Below are 12,709 nucleotides of genomic sequence, written 5' to 3'. Positions count from 1 at the left end.
GAGAAGGTGTATGAGGCTTTCTTTATGTGGGAAATAAGCTGTACCAAAAAAAAAAAAAAAAAAGATATCAAATCTGGACTTCAGGAAGTCACTTTCAGAAGGGAATTTCAACACTATATTTCATTGCTTATAGAGAGATTCACCACAGATGCATTTAAGGTTTGGAAGAGCACGGCACAGCCTCAGGTCGGTGCCCTGATGCAAGGCACAGCTTCAACACAAGGAAAAGATCAGTTAAAAAAATTAAGCATCAAACAGAAGTCTGGTGCACTTGATTGATGTTCAGGGTTCTGCAGGTGACAGAAAAAAATAGGAGTAGCCCTGTCAGGTAAAAGGAAAGTTGTGGTGCTCAGCCTGAGCACTTGCAAAGGGGCTACAAATCACTGCTGGTGTTCGTGCAAAGCACAGGAACCCACTGTTCGTAACTAACAGGGAAAAACAGCAAATGGTTTGTGCTGCAACATCCTTTCCCCCTTATTACCACTGGCAAAAAACATCATTGAAAACAGAATCACAGCAGAATATTCCCCCTCACCTCCCCCAGAGCTGCTCTGCGTTCTGATTTTATGCTTTAATTCCTTATTCAGAAACACTTCAAATCAGAAAGATAAATAACAAATCTTTGACTCTGTGTAACTCACATTCTAGGAAAACAGGCTCACTCTTTAGACAGACATTTGGTTTATATGTATTTGGTACTAAATGAATTACATACCTGGGGGGTTATGAATAAATGATCCTAGCAAGAGGTTTTCTTCAATTTTTTTTAATCTATCCCTAAATCTTTTAGATACATAAAGGCCCAAAATCACATAAGATAATAACCAACATACTATAAATCGGTTTTGTTCCTCACATGAGATTACCGAACATCTAAGGAAACAATTTCACCTTTGTAGTGGGTGAAACACCGATAATTTGAAATACTGTAACACATCATAGTTCCTCATTCAAATGTCAGTCTGTGAGCAGCATATACTATAAAAACAGGCTTCCAAAAGACTTCCCTTATAACTGAAATAAGGAACTGAGAAGAGCTCCCAAAAACCCTGCAGGACTCTGCATTTCCAATCTTCCTGAAGTATTTTTACTCTTGTGAAAATCCCTGGATTTAAACAAAGTTAATTTCTAAGTGCAGAGAGAGATCTTAATTAAGCAGGATCTAGCTAAACTTAAGTGACAATGCACCAAAAGCCAAACCTGACCAATTACACCAATTCTTGCAGCTCACACTCAACTGTTCCTAGTGACCTTGGTATAAATAAATATTTTTTTCCTTAAAACCAGGAGAATTGCTAGCAGCTGAAATATGGAAATACTTCCAGTTGGGGACAGCGTCACCATTTTTGGGTAGACCTTGTGAAATAAGTGACTCTGAGGCTGTGCTGATGATGAGCACAGCAGCTGTGTTTGCAATGCTCATCTATTTGCAGAGGAAACATAATAGGATGCAGGAGGGCTTGCAATTTTTGTAAAACAAACCTCAGAGCACTCTGCTGAGACAAGAAAGTTTTGTTGCAGGTCCTGAGAAATTCTCAACACCAGGTTGTGAGCAGCTGAGGTAACAGGCCCTGGCTGACAGGGGTAACTCGCATCATTTGCTGTGATTTTTATTTAAGGCTTTTGCAAAATCATAGTTTTTCACCCAAAAGATAACGGAATATAGTGATTGATTAGAGACTTCCTGGCAAAAGACTTTCCAAAGCTCTTGCTATGAAGATCACTTTGACTCTTGTTTCTCATCTCATTCTTCTTCCAGATCAGTCCGCAACAACAACAACAACAAAAAAAAAATCATGCATTTAAGATTTGCTGCCATTAACACCAGAATGGAAGCAGAGCCCTGCAGCCCAGCTCTGCCACGCTGCTGCTGCTGCACGTCCACATCCATGGGTGTGAAATGCAGCCGCAGCCAGGCTCGCACTCCCCTGTGCTGCCCACCTGCTCTCCCCCCTCCAGACCTCCCAGCACCTCTGCCTCCGAATTCAGAACCTGGAGTAACCCTGAAGTATCCTGCAGTCAAACTGCTGAATTCACAAACTGCTTTAAGGGTTTATCCTTGGTGGTTTTATGAAAAGAAAAAACAACAAAGTGCCTGCTCAGTCCTTCGCCTCACTTCTGTGAAAAAGGTTTTCTTGAGAAGCATCATTTTGTTTTCCCTAACACTGGCAAAGGGAATTTTCTAAACCAAACTCTGCCCTTTTCCAGGGCTGCTGGAAGTGTGAGGGTGGCTCCCTATTTGCTCTCTGCCCTTGAAACAGCTTTTGCCTGCAGCATATTTGATTGCAGATTGTTCCCATGAGCAAACTGACTTTCTTGGAAGGCAGCCTCTTGGGACTTCTGGCTCAGGAATCTCCCATCCCTGGAAGATGGAGCAATATCCTGGAGGATTTTACCCATGACAGTCTCATTAAGAAGACAAGGATCTACAATTCTGTGTCAAAATATGTTTTTAAGCCTGTGACCTTTCCTGTGTCTATCCTGAGCACCACAATCACGACGCTGATCTGACAATCTAACCCTGAGCCCTAACAAGGGAGATCAAACCCTGCAAGAAGTGCACAGATAAGCTTTGTGAAGATTTTCTGAGGCAGTTTAAGACATTCCCAGCTCCTCTCCTGCTGCTTCCGAGGTGCTGCCAGGCTGCCAGGAGGGAATGCAGGCTTGCAGGTAATTTCTGCTCCCACCACCACCACTCTCATCAAGTAGAAAGTAAAAAGTTGAAGCTGTAAGTTCTGGGTGTTAAGCTGAGAGAGTTTGGTGCACACACGAGGAGGGGAGCAGCGTGTCCTTGTGAAATGCAGAGGTTCCTGCCACACTGCTGGAGTTTGACCCTGCACAAAAGGCAGGCACAAAAGGACTTTCCTAGGTGCTCTTTTAGCTGATTAGATGAAGGGTTGTGAGGTTATGATGCCAAGTGCAATTCTGCTCGAAGGTGATTTTGAGAGATAAAAAGAGCAAGCACAACTTGGAAGCAAGAGAAGCTGAGAGCCGAACTCAGGATGTTTCTGCAGGTTCAGCTGGACCCTGCCTCTGCAGATGATCCTTGCAGCACTCCAAACAACAGCCAGGATGGCAACTGCTCCTGCTCAGACTTAAATCAGCCACAAGGCAAAATGACAGACAATTCTACCTTGGTCTAAAAGGAAAAAAAGCGCAAACTTGAAAGGCAGCTCCACAAGATGTGCAATTGGGGGGGCTTCTAATAACAGAATAAACCAGAAATTTAAGTTTTTCCTCTTTGCAAGTGGCAACAAATTTTCATCCTGCCACTAAAAAGGATGCTTGAGCTCAGTGGAGGGGCTGGAGTGGGGGAAATACTTGTGCCACCTTAAAACAGGGCCACGAACTGGAGTTTGTGGCAGCAGTGCCAGGAGCTGGGGAGCACCACGGGCACATGTAAGACTTCCTTTCCCGTAAGCTTTTGGATCCCTACACTGAATTCGGCACGGCTGCCAAGGTAAGCAATGTATTTTGGCCACCAGCAGGTGATCTGTGCTCTGAAGAGCTGTGTGCTGTAAAGCAGGCAGAGCTGCTGAATGTCTGCTGGGTTTTGTGGGGAGACTGAGGTCCCCCAGCAGAGGCAGGTTCTCCCACCTCTGGCCAACACAACTAAGAGCTCCCAGAGCTGCTCCCTGCTCGCTCTGCCCGGTGCCCCACGGCTGGAGACACCGGCTTTCCACAGCTCCCTTGGGAAGAATATTTCCTCCCTGCCAACATCCATCAGCTCCTCTCCCCCAGAGCAACTCTGACTCTTTCTTTGGAAGATCCTCGTGGAGTTCCCAAGCATCGCAGCCACACTTTCAGTTTTACAGCATCATTTCTCAAATCAGTGTTTGCTCTGGCTGTACAGAGGCTGCTGTTGGTCCTAGGAGAGCTGTGCCAGCTACTCACAACTCCTGGTGTCAATATCCATTTCCCTTCCTTCGGAGAACTGCTGGTCCATCCTGCTCCCAGCCCACCCTCAGAGACTCTCTCCTTCCCATGAGCTGTAATTCCACCAGAACTGCTTTAGGAAATAGAAGAAGTCTGATCCAAAACCTAATGAAGTTCAAAGGGAAACAAAAAATCAATTTCAGTAACTCTTAGAGTGAAATGAAATGGTGGGAAAAGGTTTGGCTAACCCCGGTGCACCATGAATTAATTCTTGACTCTTTGGCTACATTTCTAAATTTCTCCACCAGCACATTTTGATGGAAATTCCTCCAATGTAGATTAGTTTATTAGTAGCTGTATAGGATTGGAAAATTTGGGATTTATTGAATCCCTGTTCCTCAGCATTTTTCCTACTCCTATGCTTTTCCAAATGAAGCAAGGTAGCTATAAACATTCTGTTCAGACACAGGCTCTGGAAACCAGCACTCAAGCTATTGAAAGGGTTTAAGCCCAGCTGGCATTTGTCAGTGCCTCAGTAGAAGCATTTTCAACTTGACAAGCTGAATTTTGAGATGCCCCTGAAAAACCACTGGAATTTTAGATAGCTGAACAGTTTACCTATAGCATCACCAATAAAACCAGCAGGGAGCTGTATCAGAAGAACTGGTCCAGGACCTTCTCTGCAGCAGCTTTGTTTCATCTGGGCTGGTTGTGAAAATGACAGAGGAAAAAGAAACTGTTCACTCCGGCTTCTTTTCATCCAATTTCCCTCTTTCTCAGCAAAATATTCTTTTAAAGGATAAAGACATTGAACCAAACCTACTGCAGTCACTCCCTCTACAACTATATTGTGTAAAACTTGCCTGGCAAGCCTGCCCCTCTCTCTGATTTGTGGGAAGCTCCTCTTTCTTTGGTGCAGGCAGTGACACGGGCACTAAGGAAAAGCAACATATGCACCAGATCCGTGAAACAGAGCTGTGCCTACTGATATGGCAATAAGATCACTTCTCATGTGTGTGAGCATGAGGAGAATCTCCAATTTAAACATCAAGATCTCTTTAAATTAGCAGGAAAAGCTGGAAAGCTGATCTAAACCATATTTCTGTGTATTGGCGGTACAATTTTGGGTGTATACTTGCATTGACTGTGTTGGCATAATTTAATACAACCTCTCATCAGTCATGGGGGGTAACTCAGGGCTGAAGTCACTCTCACCCTTTCAGGAATTTAGTGCCCACTGCAATTCTGAGTTAGAATGGAAAACCTGAGCCTAGAAACACAAACCAAAAGCCAAAGGGTTGTAGGTCCAAGTCTCTCTGGCTGGGGCAAACAAGGAAGTGGGATTGACTTGATCAAGTTGACTTGATCAAGTTACTCATGGGTGACAAGTGAACATGGAAGAGAGAAGCTAAGCAGTCAGCAAGCCAGTTCTGAGATGTGGTCAGGAGAAACAGAGAGCAGTGAGAGAAACTGCAGATTTACTCTCTGCCCGCCACTGCACGGGGGTTGTGGGCCAGGGAGGGGGTAAAACCTCTCATCCTCAGGGTGAGTCCCATCCTGCTCTCCCTAGGACAGGCAGGGCAGAGGAAAAGCCTGATGTGCACTAGGGCACCCTTTGGGGGTGGTGGTGGGGTCAGCCTTTGCCCTTCATCGAGAACACGACCCATGTCCTGTAGGTGGATGAGGTACCCAGCAGGGTCAGCTGTCCACGGCTTGGACACTTAACGGGGAGATGAAAAAAAGCAGCAGATATTGCTTGAAAAGCTGGGGAAGGCGGGTGCTGAAGGTTACCCCGCAGCTCTCCTCGCTGAGCCCCGGGCTCCCCCAGCCTGAGGAGGGTCTCGCCCGACCCAGCTAAAAGCAGATTTCTCTTCTCTTTCGCTTTGTGCTCCCTGCAGAGGTGAGGGAGGGAGAGGGTAAATAAACCCCAAACCCTCCAGCCCTGCCTTTGGCGAAGCGGGAGGCTACTTCAGACAAAACTGTTATCCATTAACATCCAATTATCACTCGGTCCAAGCCATTAATTATAAATCAGCCTCCTAATTGGGATAATTAGCTCTCTGCTACTTAATGTAGTATGACTGATGCGTTTGGAGAGAAGGTAATCAGTCCATTTGTTTAGCGTTAGGCGAACAAATCCAACTCTCATGGTTTAATTTCAGCCGCAGCCTTCCCCCCTCTGCCCACCATCAGCATTCAGAGCTCATCGCAGCTCCGGTAATTGTTTGGGAATCACGGCAGGGATGGGCACACGCATCTCCGCGGGGCTTTCGGGACAGCAGCGCTCAGCCCGGGGATGCGACCGGACTCGCCCCTCCCTCGAGGGGAATTGCTGGGATTTTGGGGAGGGGGTTAATTAGAGGGGACGGCTTTGAACCTGAGCGCGACCCCGCAGTTGGGATCATTCCGGAGAACGAGGGGCTCTCCTCGCATCCCCCGTCACCTCGGCCGGGCCTCGCCTCTAGAAACCATTTCAGGGAGAGCGGAAAAACTTTCCTCTTTATTTTTCCCCCCCGCTCCTTTTCCCCACTTCCCCTGGATGTCTCATTAATGCCGGCTGCTCGGCGAGCCGCCGATAGCTGCGGGACATGATTAGATATTTATTACTGTCATTTACATGGAAAACTTGAGCTAACCAAGTGGAACTGGAGGGGGCCGCCGGAGGGGACGGGATGAGGCGGAGCGGGGACATTTCTTTTTCCCCGGCGGAGGCAGAATGCGGGACACAGCCGGAGCGCGGCCGGCTGGAGCAGAGGGTGCGGGGACAACCCCGCAAAGCCCCAGCCAGGGGCCGGAGTGGTGGGCCAATGCCGCCTCGCTCCGGCCGCGTTCCGTTTCCGAAGGCAGCGGGCAGCGCTCGGTGCGGGAATCCCACCGGGAAACGGGGGATGTTGCCCCCTCCCTCCTTTCTGCTGATGGCCTCGCCGAAGCGACCCTCGGGGACACCAAGGACCTGTCCCGAGATGCGCTGACCCCTTTTTCCCCCGAGGCGCCCGAGGTCGCCGCCTGGAAATAAATGGAAAGCGCAGCCGGGAAAAGCCACCGACCGCGGGGACAGGATGGCTCCGTATGGGGCTCTTCTTGTCCCTCCTCTCCTCAAATAAAGGGACACACGGCAAGGGTCGCCGTCAAACCCCATCTCCAGCGGAGGAGAAACTTGCCCGAGGGCCTTGCTTTGGGCTAGAGCAGCCCGTGTGCCCGGTCCCCCGCAAGGCTTCCGCGGGGTCACCCTCGCCCTCTCCTTGCCCCTTGCAAGGGGAACGGGTCCCGGGTGCCCCGGGCAGCCAGCACCGAGTGGGGACACGGACATTTTTCCGCTCAAGTGCTGGCCGCGGCGGAGCACAACCCACCCCCCTTCCCTATCTGTTATCCCATGGCCCGAGGGGCGACTCTGGCGGAGATGTATGAGATCTCTTGCGGTAAAAATATGCATGCGGATCCCCATTTGGTTAGCCCTATAATGGAGGTGTAAATAGGTTTCGACTGCGAAGCCCTTAATTTATCAAGAAGGGCTGACAGCGCAGGTTCGGGATTTATACACCCCTTAAAGAGGGAGAGCGTGCAGGGGGGTCGCAAAGACCGGCCTCCAGCTCCTTACAGGGGGCTCCCGTCCGTTTTGCCGTCTAACCTCGCAACGGGGTGATGTGCGGGTGTGATTTGTCCTAGAAAGGCTTCCTAGCGCTGCCGGCATCTTGCCGTCCCTTCCGCACTCAACTTCCAGCCGCACCAGAAAGAAAAAGCAATCCCACATCCACCCCGAGCGGGGCCATCGCCATCGTCCCCGGCCCCGCTCGGGGCTGTTTCTGCCCTCGGCGGCTCTCCCCAGGCTGCGCAGATTACTAAAACATCATTATGTAAATAGGGGGAAAGTTGCGCTCTCCTCTCGCGGAGCCCGGCTCACGGAGGGATGCGCGTCCCCCACCATTCCCCGAGCCGGGTTACAAACCTCACATCCCCGCCAGCTGCCTAAACCCGCTCCGGAGCGGGCTGCAGTTGGAGTCAATAGGAACGAGGCCCCGAGATGCTAGTGGGGGTTTGCATTATTTCTTTTTTTTTTTTTCGCGGTAGTTTAGATGCTTTTTCTTTTTCTTTTCTTTTTTTTTTTTTTTTTTTAAGCGCGCCATACTCCAAATAAACAAGGAAAAAAAAGAAAAAGAAAAAAGAAACAAAGAGGGACAGTAAGACAGAGAATCCGCGCTGGAGCTCGGGCTGGTCTTCTCCTCGGCGGTGCGCGCATCCCTGTCGGCGGTCCCTCCGCCGCCGCGCATTCCCCCACGGACAGATTCCCCCTCCTGGCAAGCAATCCCCAAAGTCCTCTCCTCTCCCGTCGGCTTCCCCAGCCCACCCGGACCCGCGCTGCCCGGGGCTGCGGGAGGGCTCTTACCTGGGGCGGTGGGGCAGCCTCTGGGCCCGCCGTGGGAGCGGGGACACGCGTGGGAGCGCGGCGCTGCGCCCCGGCCCGCCCTACTCCATCCGCCCGCGCTGCCTGCGCGCTGCCTGCGCGCCCGGCGGAGCTGCCATCTACCGGGAGTCAGCATTGGAGAAGGATTTTTAAAAGGAGCTTCATAGCGACCCGGGAGCTACCCAGCAAGATTTTCAATGGTCCTCCACCCTGTCAATCAAAACGGGGCTGCTGGTACACCCCCCACCCCCCCAACACTTCTTACTAGTCATTTACTCCAAGCCGAGGTGTAAACGCCTAATTAAATCCCTGGGAGCGGACGGGATGCCGGTGGAGGGAGGAGGGCTGGAGCCAGGACCGGGGGGGCGATGGGGTCCGTCAGGCGCGGGGAAGGGAAGCCAAACCGTGCCTCACCCCGCGCCCCCGCTTAGCACCGCGCCGGATCAGACCCTGAAGTTTCCCTCTCCCCCGACGGCCCCTGGGTGGTGATGCTGGTGGGGGATAATCTCCCAATTTTAATTACAGAGCGGCCGCGGCCCCCCACCCTCCTCCTGGACGCCTCGCTGTCCCAGCTTTGTCTGCTGCACCCCTCGAGTATTCTTTAAAATAGGGGGAGAAATAAAATCGGAGCGGTGGAAGGAGCTCAGAGGAGCGCTGGGCGATGGATTCGCCGCCCGCCCCGTCGGGAAAGCTCCGCGGCCGCAGCCGGGAGCGCACGGGCGGCCCTGCCGGGCCAGGAGCCGGGAAGGCAGAGGGAGGGACAGCGGCAAGGGGGGACCCCGCCGAGCTTCGACGGGGAAGGAACGAGCACTTAACGCATCTCCCCGCTCATGATTTTTTTTTTTTTTTAATATACTTTCCCCCAAAATACTTTCTTTTTCTTTTCCTTCCGTATCTAAAAAAGGTGGAAAACCAGCTTTTCCTTTCCTTGTATTTCCCTTTCTTTCCCTTTTTACTCTCTCTGCGGGATTTTCGCAGGTACTTTCCCGTCCAGCGGCCGGGCTGGTTATCTGGCAGAGCTCACTAACTGGAGCGGTGGTTGTGTTTGCTTTTCAGCTTTGCCATGCCTTCGCAGCAGAAAGAGCAGTTTAAAGCCTTTAGAGAGATTGCTAATAGATGCCAGTTCCTTGCCTTTAGATTCTCTCCCAGCCCAGGAGGATTTAGGATGGGATTGGGAGACGAGACGCCATTTCAGGCTCCAAAACACCCTGTTTTAAAATGACTGCGGGTAAGAGGATTAAAACAATAATACCCTTCTCTTCTTGAAGGTTTTTTTTTTCCCTCTCTCCCTCCTATAGAAAAGATTTCTTCTCCCAGAGCAAAACCGTTTAGACAGGAATTAAGGGAACAAGAAAGAATAAGAGGGGGGGAGAGGACCTTTTAATTTGAGCTTGATATTTTGTACAAATTCTGACCAAAAGAAAAAAAAAAAAAAAAAAAAAAAGAAGAAGGAAAAAAAAAAAAAAACAGAAGGGATCGGTCTGGCTCGGGACACCAGAAAGCTCCCAGTGCCACTTTCTTGTATTTATTTTTATAGTATATATTTATTCTTTTTTAAACCAGAGGTTATGGGGTACCAAGTGATCGTCTCGGGAAAGAGAGGGAGGGGGTGAACCTATTGAAATCTATTCCAACCTATTCGTGCCCTCGCTCCGCCGACGTCCCGCTCGCCCCCAGGAGCGAGGAGAGCCCCTCGCCCCGTGCTTCCCCCCGCACCCTCGAAACCAACCACCCGCTTTTGGCCACGAAACCGATTGGGCGAAACTCGGCGCGCTGATCGCCGCGCTCTCTTCTCGGGTGCTTTTTTCGGGGAGCCGACCCCTGGCTGGCCTGGGCAGCACCCCGCACAAACAACGTGGAGTGGCCCTTTTTGGTTTTTTTGAGGTGCCCTCGCAGAGGACAGCACCAGTGCCACCGCCCGCCGAGTTTGCCACCGGCACCTTCCCTTCTGCGCTCGTCACAACGACTTGGAGCGGGGCACGCCGGGGAGCCGGCTGGCGACGCTTCCCAAAATTCAGCGGCCCCCTGGAAATCCCTCCTCGCCCCTCGAAACCCGGCTGGGAGCAGCCCCGCGGACCTGTAGCTCGCAGGATCTGGGGCAGCAGCATCAACCCCGGGGGACAAAAATCTGCTCCAAAGCCGGCAAACTTCGCGGGGCCGCTGCGCTCCGGGCAGCGGGGAAGGGTTCCCGTGGCCGGGGCTCTGCTGTCCGGGCTGGGGCAGCCTCTTCTCACTTGTTTCTGAATTGTCGCTTGCAGCCAGGCACGAATTCCCAACCCCTGCGACCGCGATGTCACCATTGTCTCGACTCTCTGCTCGCTGAGAGCACGGGAGATTTTGTAATGACTTCGACGAAAAAGCCTGTTTTAATTCCTCCCTTCCCCTCGAAGAAATAATAAGAGTTTCTCTCTGTCTTTAAAATATCTTCCCGAGCTCTCCAGCGACGGGATTTCTGCCGTTTAACCAGCGCCCATAAATAAATAATTGCGTTTAATTCGGCTCTTATTCGCACAAACGAGTACACAGCGCATTTAGCGCAGCTCGGAAAAGTGACCCCAGTTTGCCTGCGGAGCTGACTTAGCACATCTCCCCCCTGCCCCGAGGTATCGATGGGGCAAAGCATCAGGGAATCGGCACCACTCGTGTCCAGATTACAGGGGTTGCTTCCCCAAAACGCGGGCAGGCGAGGGAGGGATGCGGAATGCGCGGGAGGAGGGAAGGCAGCCCCGGGGGGACCCCCCCAGGAGCCCCCCGCTCCCCCCACGAGCCTCCCCATCCACCCCGGGGCTCCCCAAACTTGTGTCTGGCACCGGCTCCGGCACAAAACCTCGGCTCGGCTGGGCGAGAAATGGTTCTTTTCGCCCCTGCCAAAATAGCAATCATAACAATAATAAAAATAATAAAAATAATAATAACAATAATAAAAACAATAACACTACTATTGCTACTACTAATAATAATATAAACGGAGGATACGAGGGTAGATACCGGGCAAATTTTTCTCCGTGAGTTTTGCCTCACAGAACAAAATGAAATATGGAAATAAATGAATCTGCCACCCAGACTTGATCCTGCACTTCGAGACGGGGTGGGAGGAATTTATTAGTTTGCCATGTAGTAAGGACATTTTAAGTTTCCATGATATTAGCAGTAATATTTTTGGCAAACTGTCTGGGTCTTTACATGTACCAAAAAATCCCCTTCAAAGACAATTTTTTATGTCTTTCCTAAGTAAACCGTGAATTTCAGGCTTCCATGTAGGCTTTAAGCCCCCTCACCTGCATGACAGGAAGGACAGCTGCTACTTTTAATTTGAAAAACTGCTTATTTTCTGGGGGAAAAAAACCCCAAACAAAAACCTAACCAAAAACCCAAAAAAACAGTGGAACGATCAGCGCATATTGTTGGAAGAAAATTGTGGTTTTCTCATTTTATTTAGAAATACATATAATTTCCCTATCTCGGGTATTGAACACACACCACTCCATCCCCATCCCTGCAGAATAATGTATTTGCATTTGTACAGAAATCATGGTCCTTTCCTTCGGAACAACTAAAATCAAAGCCAAGCTGGTTATGTTTTAAACAGCTAATGCATTAACTCCCGCCCTCTCTCTCTTTGTGGATTTTGTGGAATTTGTTTGTTTCTTTGTTTGTTTGGTAGTTTGGCTTTTTTTTTTTTTTTTTTTTTTTTTTTTTTGGTGTGTGAATTTCATTATACCTCTTGCCAGGACAGTAAACTGTGTTAAAGAAGTGAAAATTTAATTTTAGGCTGAATGATGAAAAATAAAGCTCCATCTTTGGAAGATGGACAAGGAAGAAAACTCAGAACACTGACAAACCTCCTTACCCCCAAATCTATGGCAAATACAGTGCAAGGCATTTCTACTTGCCTCAAATTATAATGGCAACAAAGGTCTTAAAATAGCTAGTTAACTAAATCAAGGCCACTTTGCTGCTTGGTTTTGTTTTGGATTGTTTTGGGGTTCCCCCTCTCCCCCCCACCTCTTTTTTTTTTTTTTTTTTTTTTTGGGTGTTTTTTTTTTTTGGTATGGGGCATCTTTTGGGGGTTTGAAATGTTCCAGACATTGTCCAGTACTTTGTCCCCGACGCCAACTGCATTCGTGTGAGACCGAAAGGGGATTAACTTGTGAACTTTTAAAAATCAGAACTTAAATGAGAGGCAAATCTAGGCCACAGCTCATTGTGGGAACCGTTTCTTAAGCAATTAAAGCGAGAAGAAATTCCTCGCAGCCTTTTTCCTTAAAGCAGCTTTCTGAAGGATTTAAGGAGGACTAGTGTCCGGTCCATCAAGAAAGATTTAAACTGCACAGTGATATAGAAAATCTCCACTTGCTCTTATTTAAAGGGGCACTATCACCATTTCCATAAGACCCTTGACATTGTTTCTTTAATCTTGTTTATAAACTT

At 49.5% G+C, this 12,709-nt stretch overlaps 1 protein-coding gene across 1 annotated transcript in view; it reads right to left on the bottom strand.

Moving 5' to 3' along the window:
- DMBX1 (diencephalon/mesencephalon homeobox 1) overlaps positions 1 to 9,735 on the bottom strand; it is a 32,020-nt gene extending 22,285 nt beyond the window's left edge. The window contains exon 1 of the mRNA XM_021530289.3: positions 8,261 to 9,735. The gene's annotated coding sequence lies outside the window, so the exon portion shown is untranslated. The remainder of the gene's footprint in view (positions 1 to 8,260) is intronic.
- Between the last annotated feature and the right edge of the window lie 2,974 nt (positions 9,736 to 12,709).

The sequence above is a fragment of the Lonchura striata genome, chromosome 8 (genome assembly GCF_050655825.1).
Source record: "Lonchura striata isolate lonStrDom1 chromosome 8, ASM5065582v1, whole genome shotgun sequence".
Classification (NCBI taxonomy): Eukaryota; Metazoa; Chordata; class Aves; order Passeriformes; family Estrildidae; genus Lonchura; species Lonchura striata.
Note: the sequence above shows the minus strand (reverse complement) of the source record. Positions and strands in the feature narration are given on the sequence as shown.